This window comes from Orcinus orca, chromosome 4 (assembly GCF_937001465.1).
Source record: "Orcinus orca chromosome 4, mOrcOrc1.1, whole genome shotgun sequence".
Classification (NCBI taxonomy): Eukaryota; Metazoa; Chordata; class Mammalia; order Artiodactyla; family Delphinidae; genus Orcinus; species Orcinus orca.
Window position 1 is genome coordinate 29,067,898 of NC_064562.1, and position 13,161 is coordinate 29,081,058.

The 13,161-nt window shown below is 43.2% G+C and overlaps 1 protein-coding gene and 1 pseudogene across 1 annotated transcript in view; both read right to left on the bottom strand.

Annotated features, from left to right (window-relative positions):
• The window catches only part of NR3C2 (nuclear receptor subfamily 3 group C member 2), a 372,850-nt gene that overhangs the window by 52,489 nt on the left and 307,200 nt on the right, over positions 1 to 13,161 (bottom strand). The window lies entirely within an intron of this gene.
• On the bottom strand, positions 4,492 to 7,745 carry LOC117195999 (S-methylmethionine--homocysteine S-methyltransferase BHMT2-like; annotated as a pseudogene).

Sequence of the window (13,161 nt, forward strand, 5' to 3'; positions counted from 1 at the left end):
GAAGACCTAGTGAACCAAATGTTTTGATTCTTGGCTTTGGTAAGGAAGCTTATATATGTCCTTGACAGAGGAACAGGCTCTAGTTCTTGACTAGATAAAGTGACTTACTTACTCCAAGTAAAAACTAGGAAGTCAAACCTCGCTGAAAATAGTATTCTAGGATTTGAATCCAAGCAGCTTGGTCTCAGAGCCTGGACTCAACTGTTATATTCAGGTTAAAACACCCAACAGCATGCTCAGAACCTTATGAGATTTAATCCGTGCTAACCATATTTACCAGGGGGGAAATGGGAGGGATAAACTGGGAGACTGCAATTGACATATACACACTACTATGTATAAAATAGATAGCTGATAAGGACCTACTGTATAGCACAGGGAACTCTACTCAATACTCTGTAATGGCCTATATGGGAAAAGAATCTAAAAAAGAGTGAAGATATATGATTCACTTTGCTGTAAAGGAGAAACTAACACAACATTGTAAATCAGCCATACTCCAACAAAAATTAAAAAAAAAAAGTCATCACTAGAATCTCTACACACAGAAAGGATACAAAAGAACAATATTCTCTTGTGAAAACATTTTTTTAAATAATCAAGCCTTATTTTCATAGGCTGTAGACTTTAATAGAAAATTTCTGTAAATTTAACAGTATGCAGACTGCAGATGGTTCCACAAAAGACAGAAAACCTACAGTGAGCTACTGCTTCAAAAACAGGCATTTTGGGTATATATCAATACTTAAAGACATTGCTCAATTTCAATAAATTAATGAATTTATTAATGAATTAATGAACTAAATGACCATAGTTTCCTGGTTAAAAGGGGCCATAAAAAGGTCAAATTCCCACTTGATAACTACTGAATTTCAAGAATATGAACAAAGTAAATTGCTGAATTTAGAAGTGTGGCTAGACTATTGTTTGGGTAAAGGGTGATAGCAAAACACCTTTTCCTAGTATGATAAAAGCTTTGTATTAAAATGCAAGTTGTGGAGTCGTTTTCTTCCTGAGGCAAAAGTCACATTCTTCTAGCAACCAGAACCTGCCATAGGTTATAAAGAAGGACACTCACTCTGATGAAGCCCGGAGGTGCAGCTGCACTTCCAAGGCAACAGCTGAGCGGCTCACTCATGCAGAGGTGGCCTTAGCAGTGTGTGTGTGCTAGGATGGGGATGCAGATGTGGAAGGTGGGAAGCAACTGGATCACAGATGCCTTCTTCTCCCTTGAGAGTCTTGCTTTGGAAGAAGAAAACAGCTAAACCTCCAGCGACTGTTATTATAGACCCTCTTCAATTCATTAATCAAACGGGGACCTAGAAAACATTTTCAGGTGCCATAATTCTGGGTGAAAGGTAGATTCTGCTGTTTGACTCATTGTAAAAGCTGATAAATCCATCTCCCTAAATTTATTTATTTATAAATTAATTATTTTAAATTGAAGTATAGTGGATTTACAATGTTATTTTCAGGTGTACAGCAAAGTGATTCAGTTATACATATACATATATGTATTCTTTTTCAGATTCTTTTCCCATATAGATTATTATAGAATACTGAGTAGAGTTTCCTGTGCTATACAGTAGAGGTCCTTGTTGATTATCATTTTTACACATAGTAGTGTGTACTGTCGCTCCCAAATTCCTAATTTATCCCTCTTCCCTCACCTTTCCCCACCTTTCCCGTTTGGTAACCATTAATTTGTTTTCTATGTCTGTCTCTTTCTGTTTCGTAAATAAGTTCATTTGTATCATTTTTTTAGATTCCACAGACAAGCGATATCAAATGATATTTGTCTTTCTCTGTCTGGCTGACTTCACTTAGTATGATAATCTCTAGGTCCATCCATGTTGCTGCAAATGGCATCATTTATCTGCCTAAATAAAAAAATAAAGATGATGTTCGACTCGATTAATTTATCAGAGATTAGCCACGTGCCCTTTCTTATTACTGATTCCAAACATCTGTCACAAAGCAGATGTTGTTCAGGACATTGTGAACACCTACATCATTCATGATCACCCCCCCAGGGGGTGATCACCCCCCCCGGGCACCACACCAGTAGCATAAATGTCAACACCGGGACACACTACACATGCACACGGAATGACATGAACACAATGCTTATTCAAAGGGTAGCCTCAACAGTTCTCTTTTTTTTAATCTGCTTGTAGAAAACTGCTAGTCAAGACTGCTGAGGAGCACAGCTGACATTTTCTAACCCTCTCTTCTACTCAGAAATTCTGTGAACTTCTGAACTTCCTCTAATCGGAACGAAGTGGCCCTGGAGTCTCTCTTTAAGGACAAGCAAACGATTCTTTGGGTTTCTGTGTTCATCGCCCAGAAGCAAAGAGAGTTAAGGCTCACATTTCATGAGTGTTAGTTCCCTGGGGTCTCTGGAGCAGGCAGGACCCCGGTACCCAGCCAGGCACCAGCTCTGGCACCTTTGAGAGGTGGGTGCCACAAAAGCCCCCTCACTGTGTGCTCAACACCAAGATCTGGGGGTGCAGCTGCAGGTGTGGGCAGCCAGCTGGAGTCAATGTTCTCTGCCACAAGGACAGAGACCAGCAGTCGGGAAAAAATAGAAAATACAATAAAAATTAGAAAAGTGAAGTCATCCCTTCAAGTAACATCTGGAACAGGAATTTCAATGATTTCAAGAGCAAAACTGGTGGAGCCTGTGAGAAAAAGTTTTCCATGTAGGGTGCCCACCCCAAAGAGAAGAGCACCAGGGTCACAGTTAAGTAAAAAAGCAAGTTTGTGTCATCAGTTTTCTTCCCCCGGAAAAGTGCAGAAAAGCCTTAATGCATTTAATTTCAGTGTAAGACATTCGGAGGTAATGTTTTTATTCAATAAATGCGATATTTGGTGATAAGGTCTCAGTCTACATGAGAGACAGTGATGGGAGAAAAGAGGAAGTGGGGGGGAGAGAAAGCCAGAAAATGGGGAGGAAGGGGAAGGGCCAAGCAGAAGTGGAGGGATGGGATGGGATGAGATGGGATGGGATGGGATGGGATGAGATGGGATGGGATGGCATGGGATGAGATGGGATGGGATGAGATGGCACGGGATGGGATGGCATGGCATGGGATGGGATGGGATGGGATGGGATGGGATGGGATGAGATGGCATGGGATGGGATGGGATGAGATGGCATGGGACGGGATGGGATAGGATGAGATGGGATGGGATGAGATGGCATGGGATGGGATGGCATGAGATGGCATGGGATGGGATGGGATGGGATGAGATGTCATGGGATGGGATGGGATGGGATGTGATGGGATGGGGTGGGATGAGATGGCATGGGATGGGATGGGATGGGATGGGATGGGATGGGATGGGATGGGAGAGAGATGAAAAGGATGGTCGTAGGGGGAAGGAGGAGAGGGAAGGCAGAAACCACCAGAAGGGAAGGCAGAAGGAAAGAGCCCCCTCCACTCTGGAGGGTGAGCCGCAGTGCTTCAGATCCTGTGGTTCCATCACTTCAACTCTGCACTCAGAGACTGATCACCTTTCCTGCTCTGGCTGGTTTCTCATGTCTGGACTGCACACACCACCTCTGTACTCTGTCCGGCCCGATTCTAACCCTCCTTTAGAGGCTGGCAGAGCCTTCAAAGCTAGATGGTTCTGCCAGCAGCTTTCCTTGAGGAGTTATTTTGTCCTTACACTCCTGGAGCACCCACCTTAGGAAAAACTCCTTTGTCATTTATTATTCCCACTTCATCTCTCAAAACGCTATTCATGTGTCTCCATCTTTTTCCCCCCCAAACAAATAACTTTTTGTTGAAGTAGAGTTGATTTACAACGTTGTATTAGCTTCAGGTGTACAGCAAAGTGATTCAGTTATACATATATATCTATTCTTTTTCCGATTCTTTTCCACTGTAGGTTATTACTAGATATTGAATATAGTTCCCTGTGCTATACAGTAGGACACTGTTGTTGATCTATTTTATATATAGTAGTGTGTATCTGTTAATCCCAAACTCTTAATTTATCCCTCTCCTCTTTCTCCTTTGATAACCATAAGTTTGTTTTCTATATCTGTGAGTCTATTTTTGTTTTGTAAATAAGTTCATTTGTATCATTTTTTCATATTCCATGTATAAGTGACATCATATGATATTTGTCTTTCTCCGTATGATATCTGTCTTTCACTTAGTATGATAATCGCTAGGTCCATCCATGTTGCTGCAAATGACATGATTTCATTCTTTTTTATGGCTGAGTTCCCCATCTTCTTTATCTATTCATCTGTCAATGGACACTTAGGTTGTTTCCATGTCTTGGCTATTGTAATAGTGCTGCTATGAACATAGAGGTGCATGTTTCTTTTCAAATCATGTTTTTGTCTGGACATATGTCCAGGAGTGGGATTGCAGGATCATATGGTAGCTCTAGTTTTAGGTTTTTTTTAAAGGTAGATTATCTTTAATTTTATTAATTGTTACAAATGGATACATTGTTTTGAAAAATAGAGAGAAATTGGCACATAGCAAATAGCTCAAACATAAGTCAAGAAAATGTTACACCAAGATAGATTTGAACTCGGACTTTTAAAAAGGTCTTCCAAAACTGTTTATCTCTTTTTACTTATTTCCAACAATCAACATTAAGTATTTCATTGAGCATCTATTAGTATGGCATAATGCTAAATACTTTAAGAAAAAATACAAGCATATCACATTGTCCTTGTCCTTAGTAGTTTATAATCTAGCTATTTGTGATTATAAAGACACATTTAAAAAATTCTGGGACCTAACACCTTTAAATAAAATCATCTTTGAAAGTAATCACTCTGGAAGGTTATATGATTATTTCAAAAAATCCTCAAACATTTTTGCATCTTTTCCTTTGGGATCGCCTTTGGAGTCATTATACAAATCATTTAAGAAAGGCAGACTCATCACTCTAATTTTAGTTTAGAATGCTGCTCTATCGTCCTTCTGTACCTAATTTAGACACCTGAATTAATCACTGGGTTTGTTGCTCACCGACTTCTGGTTATTCTAAAATCTCAAATTCATTCTAAAGACAAGTTTCACTATTCTTGATGCCCTCCAAAAGCACGTCCTGCAGCATCACCGGACAGTAAGTACCTGGAGGACGAGAAGCCCTTCCTCATCAGCTTTGCATCTCCCCCCAGCATCCCGCTCGGAGCTTAAGCACAGCAGGGATGCAATACGCATCCTATGTTGAACTGACAGCACATTAGCTGTTCAGCCGCTGGAGACATCAGGGTGGGCTGTGGATAGAGGCGAGGAAGGGTTCCAGATGGGGCTTGAGGGGGATTTCTTTCCATTCTGCTATTTCAGTGTTTTCTTTCATGACTCCTTAGGCATCTGGCTTTGACACTGAAGGACAGAAAGGTCTGCCCGAAGTCGGCAGCAGATTCTCCCAACACTCTCATCTGGCCCTGGCTCTAACCCAGGGTTTGGTGTGTGTGCTGAGACCACTTCCCCAGCTGCCACGTTTGTCAGAAGACAGAGGCAAAAATCCCCCTTCCAGGGCCAGCTCCTCTGCTATCGCCCTGATGTGGGAGGGCTCAAATCCACAGCACCCGCCTTATGTACCTGACCCCCAGGTTGCAGGCCTCTCTGGCGTATTTTTGAATATCCCATCTGGTTGCAACTCTGGGCTCCAGTGCGAAGGGATATTCGAGGAGATCCACAAACCCTCTTTTGCCTCAGTCGGGCAGGTGGAACCCCAGGGACTGCACCATCAAGTGTGCTTTCAGCCCTGTAGCCCGTAGGCCTTCCTTCATGAGTCTCATTGTCTTCAGGCTGGTCCAGGGCCCAAATCGGCAGTTCACACCAACGACTGAAGCCCCCGCCTTCACCAGCTTCCACCACATTCTCCAGGTGTTACACCATGCATGTCTCTCTCTGGGCCTATGTACACGGTGGCTGCCACGGGTTTTCCGGATTCTTTTAAGACTTCCACGGCCCACACAGCTTCTTCAACGTGTTCAAAGTAGTCTGCAATCCAGACGTCCACATTTTTCCTGGCAAAAACCTCTAGCTGTAGTCGAAAAAGTTTTAAAATTCTAGCTTCATCCTTGTGGTGTTTGTACAACGACGTCTGGCAGATCCCCCCTGCGACTGAGGCGTCACCTCTGTCGGCTGCTTCTCTGGTAAGGTCACAGGCAGCGGCGTTTACAGCTTCCCACTGGCTTTCCATATTGTCCTCACTGGCAGAAGAGGTGAAAGTCCGCGTGACATTCTATCCCGCTCTCAAGAATTCCACGTGAAGCTGACGAACTGCATTTGGATGTCCTACTATGGCTTCTGGAGTCCAGAGCCCGGCCTTCACGTAGCCCCTCTTCTCCAGAGTTATGCGAAAGCTGCCGTCTCCAAGCACACCCTCCCCGCTATCCATAGGCTCTAAAATGCCCTTCTTGGCTCCAGGGCCATCGCGCTGCAGCTGTTGCAGGCGCTGGGTGGTGGGGAGCACACGGGGCCAGGAGCCCACCCCTCCTATTTTTAGTTTTTTCAGGAACCTCTATTCTGTTCTCTATGGTGGCGGCCCCGATTTACATCCCCACCAACAGTGTAGGAGGGCTCCCTATTCTCCACACGTGTCTACATCTCAATTCACCAACCACACGACAGAATTCTGGAGAACGGAAACTGTGACTGTCACTGTGGTTCCCTTACAATGGCCACCACAGAGCCTTGCACAATGCAGACATTCTCAATACTTCCTCCCGACTAGCGAAACACCAGTTGTTGTTCATTTTTTTGGCTAAATGATAAGAGTAAAGAGATTTACTTTTCACTTTAGGGGAAGTGACTGGGATAGTCTTTGTAATATTGTTCTCCTCCTTTTTTTTTCTTTTGGCTGTACCTCACGGCTTGTGGGATCTTAGTTCCACGACCAGGGATTGAACCTGCGTCCCGTGCAGTGGGAGCGCGGAGTCCTAACCACTGGACCACCAGGGAAGTCCCCCCCCCCCCGCCCTTCTTAATCGACCTCACGCTAACCACAAGTTCTCACAGCTATAAGTTATGTGACTGGTAAAGCAGAACTACAGAATCATAAACTGTAAGAGGTTGGAAGGGACCTCTGAGACCCTTCCTTCTCCACTACTTTGTAGACGAGAGGAGACATGTGATGTAATGAAAACAGCAGGAGTTTTCAGGGAAGACCTGGGCCCACACGTGAGGTTCACCTCTCCACTGCTATGTGATCGTGGATAATCCACTGAACTGCTGTCTGCCTGAGGCAGCTGCATCATTTATAAGACAGTGATCATCGTACCTGTCTTAAAATGATTGTCTATGAACGAGTCGGTCATATAAAAGCATCAAGTAGAGCTAATGGCACATGGCAGGCCCCATAAGTATCCTGCTACTAGACGGAGAGCCCTTTAAGCACAGAGACGATGTTCTACTGAGCTTTGATTCTCCGGTGTGGGAAATGTAGATAATTAAATGAGGAAACAGAGATCTGGACCTTGAGTGAAGCTTCCTGAAAGCCAAGCAGAATCAGAGTCTGGGTTGGGTTTTAAACATCACCTAGACAAGTGGTTCTCCAAATGTGGTCTGAGGATGCGGGGGTGTCCCCAGGACCCTTTCCAGGATTCCGAGAGGTTCTTTCTCCAACTATACATCTGCGTGAGGCTGAATCTTTTTCCTACACTTTGGCCAAACAACCAGTCACAACTGGCTGGATGTAAGAAGCAGATGAGAGAGTGCAACTGTCTTCATTTAAGTGAGACTGAAGGAATTGCAAAAAAAGGCAAAACAATGCCACTCTTCTAATTTTTTTTTTGTTTTGAAAAACCCAGTTATTTTTCCTAAAATGTTTATGCTATTATGTTTTTGTCTTGCTATTTATGTAATATGTAATAGGTTAATTTTATTTTAAAATGAATCAATAAATCAATATATTTTTTTTTAATTTCTGTTCTAATTTCTGATATGAGTAAATACCAATAGCCATAACTTACATAAATAATAGCTCTTTGGGATCCTTGACGATTTTAAGAGCATAAAGGCGGTCCTGAGAACAAAAAGTTTGTGAACTGTTGATCTCATCCAATTCCCTCATTCTGCAGAAGGGAGACAAGGGTCTAGTGAAGTTAACTCATTCACTTGACAACACTGAGGGACTTATCAGCAAGGTTAGGGACTGAGCCCCTGGTCTTCAACAATGGAGCTCTTAAATACTGTTGTGATATCAGAGAGGAAGGAAACAGATTTGGAGGACTAAGTCACACTCTGAACCAAAGTTCCAGTTTTTCTAAGAATATTTTATTTTCCATTTGTGTTCTTTATACATTGGGCATATTCTCACCCATTTTAGAGAGTAGCTCTTATGAAAGATGCTACATGATTGGTCAGTAAAGTTTCCAAATACATACAGTCTCTGAAACCACCCAATGAAACCAATATTAGCGCCAAAGGTCCACTAGGCCTAACTGCCTGAAAAATCAGGTTCTGTGGTCAAGGTATAAGCGTTGATGTAGTTGAAACATTCTGAGTTTTGGACTGAGAAACACTGGGGCTCAAAACTTTGAGCCTCTGTCACCTCATCTTTGAAAGAGGGGTAATAAATTCCCACGTCACAGAGCTGTGAAGATGAAATAGGATCATGTGTGGGAGATGGCATACAGCATGATGCCTTTCACCAGCTTTCAGCATAAGCCCATAATCCTTCAAATAACCCCTGTAAACTACTTGATTATTAATTACTTTTGCACTCTAGTATCCATGTAAATGGAGTGTTATGGACTGAATGTTCGTCTCCCCCAGCCCCCATATGTTGATGTTCTAACCCCCAATGTGATGGTATCAGTAGGTGGGGCTTTGGGGAGGCATTTAGGGTCATGAGGGTGGAGCCCCCATGACAGGATTAGTGCCCTTCCAAGAAGCAGGAGAGACATTAGAGCTGACTCTCTCCACTACGTGAGACCAGTGAGAAGGCAGCCTTCTCTCTGCAAGCCAGGAAGAAAGCCTTCCGCAGAACCTGACCATGCTGGCATCCTGATCTTGGACTTCTAGCCTCTTGCACTATGAGAAATAAGGGTCTGCTGTTTAAACCACCCCATCTATGGGGTTTTGTTACAGCAGCCTGAGGTGCCTAAGACAGAGAGGGACACCATGCCTGTAGCAGAACGGGAGTTAGGAGTTTATAAACTATTCATTCCATTGATTCTATTGAGGCAGTGTCTATTTCAAGGTGGATGGGCACAGAAGATGGGTCCAGCTAGACAAAGCTTGCAACACCCATCACTGTGTAAGTTGACTGGGGCGACATTCCTGCTGCAGTGCTAATGACCCAGACACACAGATGAGTTTTAAATAAGGAGGTGGAGGGTCTCCACATATGACTTTCTTTTTTTTGGTTTCTCTCCCTTCTCCACTTGTTTCTTTCAGAAAAGTATCAATCTCAGAACTTAAGAAAAATTAAATAACCACTTCAGAGCCTGCCCAAAACACAACCTTATTAAATTAGCTTAGGGTTTCATCAGGGGAAGTGAGGGACATAAAACCAAAATCATCTCTTGTGTGTGATACAATAAAAATGGATAATCATGTGACCTAGTTTGGGTTCTAGAAGTATCTAAAGACACAAGTTCAGAAAATACTTTATATATCAAGACACAGCAGGTACATTCTCCTTCAATCCAGAGGGGCGCTGTCAAAGCTACCATCTCTGGAGCTTCCCTGGTGGTGCAGTGGTTAAGAATCTGCCTGCCAATGCAGGGGACACAGGTTTGAGCCCTGGTCCGGGAAGATCCCACATGCCATGGAGCAACTAAGCCCGTGCGCCACAACTACTGAGCCTGCACTCTACAGCCCACAAGCCACAACTACTGAGCCTGCGAGTCACAGCTACTGAAGCCCGCATGCCTAGAGCCTGTGCTCCGCAACAAGAGAAGCCACTGCAATGAGAAGCCCACACACCGCACTGAAGAGTAGCCCCTGCTCGCTGCAACTAGAGAAAGCCCATGCGCAGCAACGAAGACCCAACACAGCCAAAAAAAAAAAAAAAAAAAAAAGCTACCATCTTTGTGTCTTATGACCTGTGTCAAGGGGGGAAGCCTGGAGCCCTCCTTAGTGTGTTAGTTGGTTAATCCATTCCTTGCCACCTGCCCCATCTTGCAATATAATCACTGCATCAAGACTAATTTTTCTCTATCAGTTTTTCAATAAAGAAATATACTCCAGTGAGTTCATTTTGTATTGAAGAGTATTTTTACCTGAAGAGACCAAAGTCCTTGAGCACGTTAACTGAACTGAAGAACAACATGCTAATATTAGCCACATTAAGCCTTTTAAACGTAACATATGATCTTAAACTGGTTTTGACTTTTACTAGAAATGAAAAATAGCTCCCTCTAGTTAGCCAGAGTAAAGCTGGGACATATTTCTTGCATCACCACTACTCTGTGATTCCAATATAGTTATAAATAGCTTAAACAGTTCATTCCATTTGCAGTCTCCTATTTGTTTTGCTTTAATTTCGTACTATACTGGCAATTACCCAGCTTCATTAACTACTTAGGACATTTCTCAAGTACACTACAAGAAACGCCACGCAAGAAATATTAACCTACAGCAGTGCTCTTGAAGTCAACCTTGAAAGGGAAATCCTTTTCATCAAGTTTACAGGCCAAGCCCTAAAAGCACTGTAGGGTCAACCCACATCAAAAATCTTGCTTCTGACCCTTGTACTGGAAAGAAGACTCATTATCAACCCCCAAAATCATCACTGAGTGCCAATTATGTAGAAAGCATTTTGCTAGACATTAAGGAAAAAATTTAAAATACTTCCTGAATTCTAGGAGTTTACAGTATATCTGGAGTAAAACTGTATGTGTAAATACACACACACACACACACACACACACACACACACACAGTAAAACATAGAAAGTACCAAAGGACTGATATAGAAAAAACTGACACAGATGAAAACAGTTTTGGGGGAACAAGTCACTATTGACTTTGATGGTAAGAGAAGTGATTGGAGAGGAAGCATCCTTTGGGTTGGGCTTGGGGGAGGGGAAAGGAAAATGTTAGGAGCAAAGGCACAGCAGTGGAAAGACAGGACAAAGGGAAGAGGAAGGTTAATTTGGTTGGCATAGAGTTTATGCGGGGAAATAATACTGAAAATAGCATTTTAAAATTAATTAGCTCTATTTTATATACAGTAGTGTGTATATGTCAATCCCAATCGCCTAATTTATCCCTCCCCTTTCCCTCCCTGTTAAGCATAACTAATTAGAACCTACTGTATAGCACAGGGAACTCTACTCAGTACTCTGTAATGGCCTATATGGGAAAGAATCTAAGAAAGAGTGGACATATGTATATGTATAACTGAATCACTTTGCTGTACCCTTGAAACTAACACAACATTGCAAATCAACTATACTCCAGTAAAAATTTTAAAGAAGCAGAAAAAAAATAAAATTAATTAATTCATCAAGTACTTACTAATGCCAGACAGTATCCTAGCTGCTGGCCATGCAAAGGTGTACCACACAGGCCAGCTTCCTCCCCTCCCTGAGCCTACGTTATGGGGTCAGGGGACCTGCTCCAGAGAAAATACACATGTGATATGATGGGAGGGATTGGGCAAGGTGGTCAGGGAGGGTATATACCCTAGGTCTGGCGGTCGGGCAAAATCTGTCTGAATAGCAATACTCTGAGCGACAAGGTGAGAACGCACCATCCTCCTTCACAGAGCGAACAGCAAGTGTGAAGGGCCTGAGTCAGGAATGACCTTAGATCCTTCAAAGCACCAAAAGGTCATCAGTGGGGCTAACCAAGGGCGCTAGCAAATCCTCTGAGAGAATTCCTTCAAACTGCCCCTTACTATTTTCAATACCACTTTTTTGTGGTCCTATATGAAGATGATGGTATATTACCTGAGTCATATCCTCTGGGGATATGGCAGGTGGGATTTCTTCATGACGCTGCCTTCATTTCTCCCATGACACCCCCCACCTGCCACTAGAGCGGGAGCCCCATGTTTTGCTCACTGTTGAATTCCTGGTTCCTAGAACAGTGCTTAGTGTATTTAAGTTGCTCAAGAAATATCTGTCGAATGAACACACTGAGTGAACGTCACCTATCTCCTCCTCCCCAGGGTGGTCCAAAATGAGAGGCGTGAATGGGGCAAAACAAGACAGGACAAGGAGTGAGTAAGAATATCTACCTGCGATTCTAGCTTTAAATTAAGACTGCTCTCCTTAGCGCACTCATTTTTCTCAGGTAAGGGAGGTCCCTGTCGCTTGCACGCTCCTCTCAGGAACTTCTCTTTTTTTAATTGGAGTAGAGTTGATTTACAATGTTGTGTTAGTTTCTGCTGTACAGCAAAGGGATTCAGTTATACATATATTTCTATTTTTTTCATACTCTTTTCCATTACGGTTTCATATTCTTATCCATTACGGGATATTGAATATAATTCCCTGTGATGCACTTTTCTTGATGTGAGCAGCTTACCCATTCCTTCAAGAACTTCCCTCCCCGGGCTTCCCTGGTGGCGCAGTGGTTGAGAGTCCACCTGCTAATGCAGGGGACACGGGTTCGTGCCCCAGTCTGGGAAGATCCCACATGCCGCGGAGCGGCTGGGCCCGTAAGCCATGGCCGCTGAGCCTGCGCGTCCGGAGCCTGTGCTCCGCAACGGGAGAGGCTGCAACAGTGAGAGGCCCGCGTACCGCAAAAAAAGAAAAGAAAAAAAAAAAAAAGGTTAAAAAAAAAGAACTTCCCTCCCCTCACCTCCTCTGCTGACATATCTGGAAGTAACTTTTAACTCCCAACTCTACTTATCATCATCATGCTAGGTTGATAAAGGGGAAGAAATATTGTTGAAAAAAGAAGAAAAAGGGGGACTTCCCTGGTGGTCCAGTGGTAAAGAATCCACCTTTCAAAGCAGGGGACGCGGGTTTGATCTCTGGTTGGGGAACTAAGATCCCACATGCTGTGGGGCAGCTAAGCCCGCACACGTCAACTAGAGAGCCTGTGTGCCGCAACTAAGACCCGACGCAGCCAAAAATAATAATAATAAAAAAACCCAAGATAATCGTTAGGAAAAAAAAGAAGAAAAAGAAACACCTCCTGTTTTGGGACTGTACCTACATTTTCTCTGCCCTCATATATAACTAATTATTTCTTGTTTGTTACTTACAAAACCTCC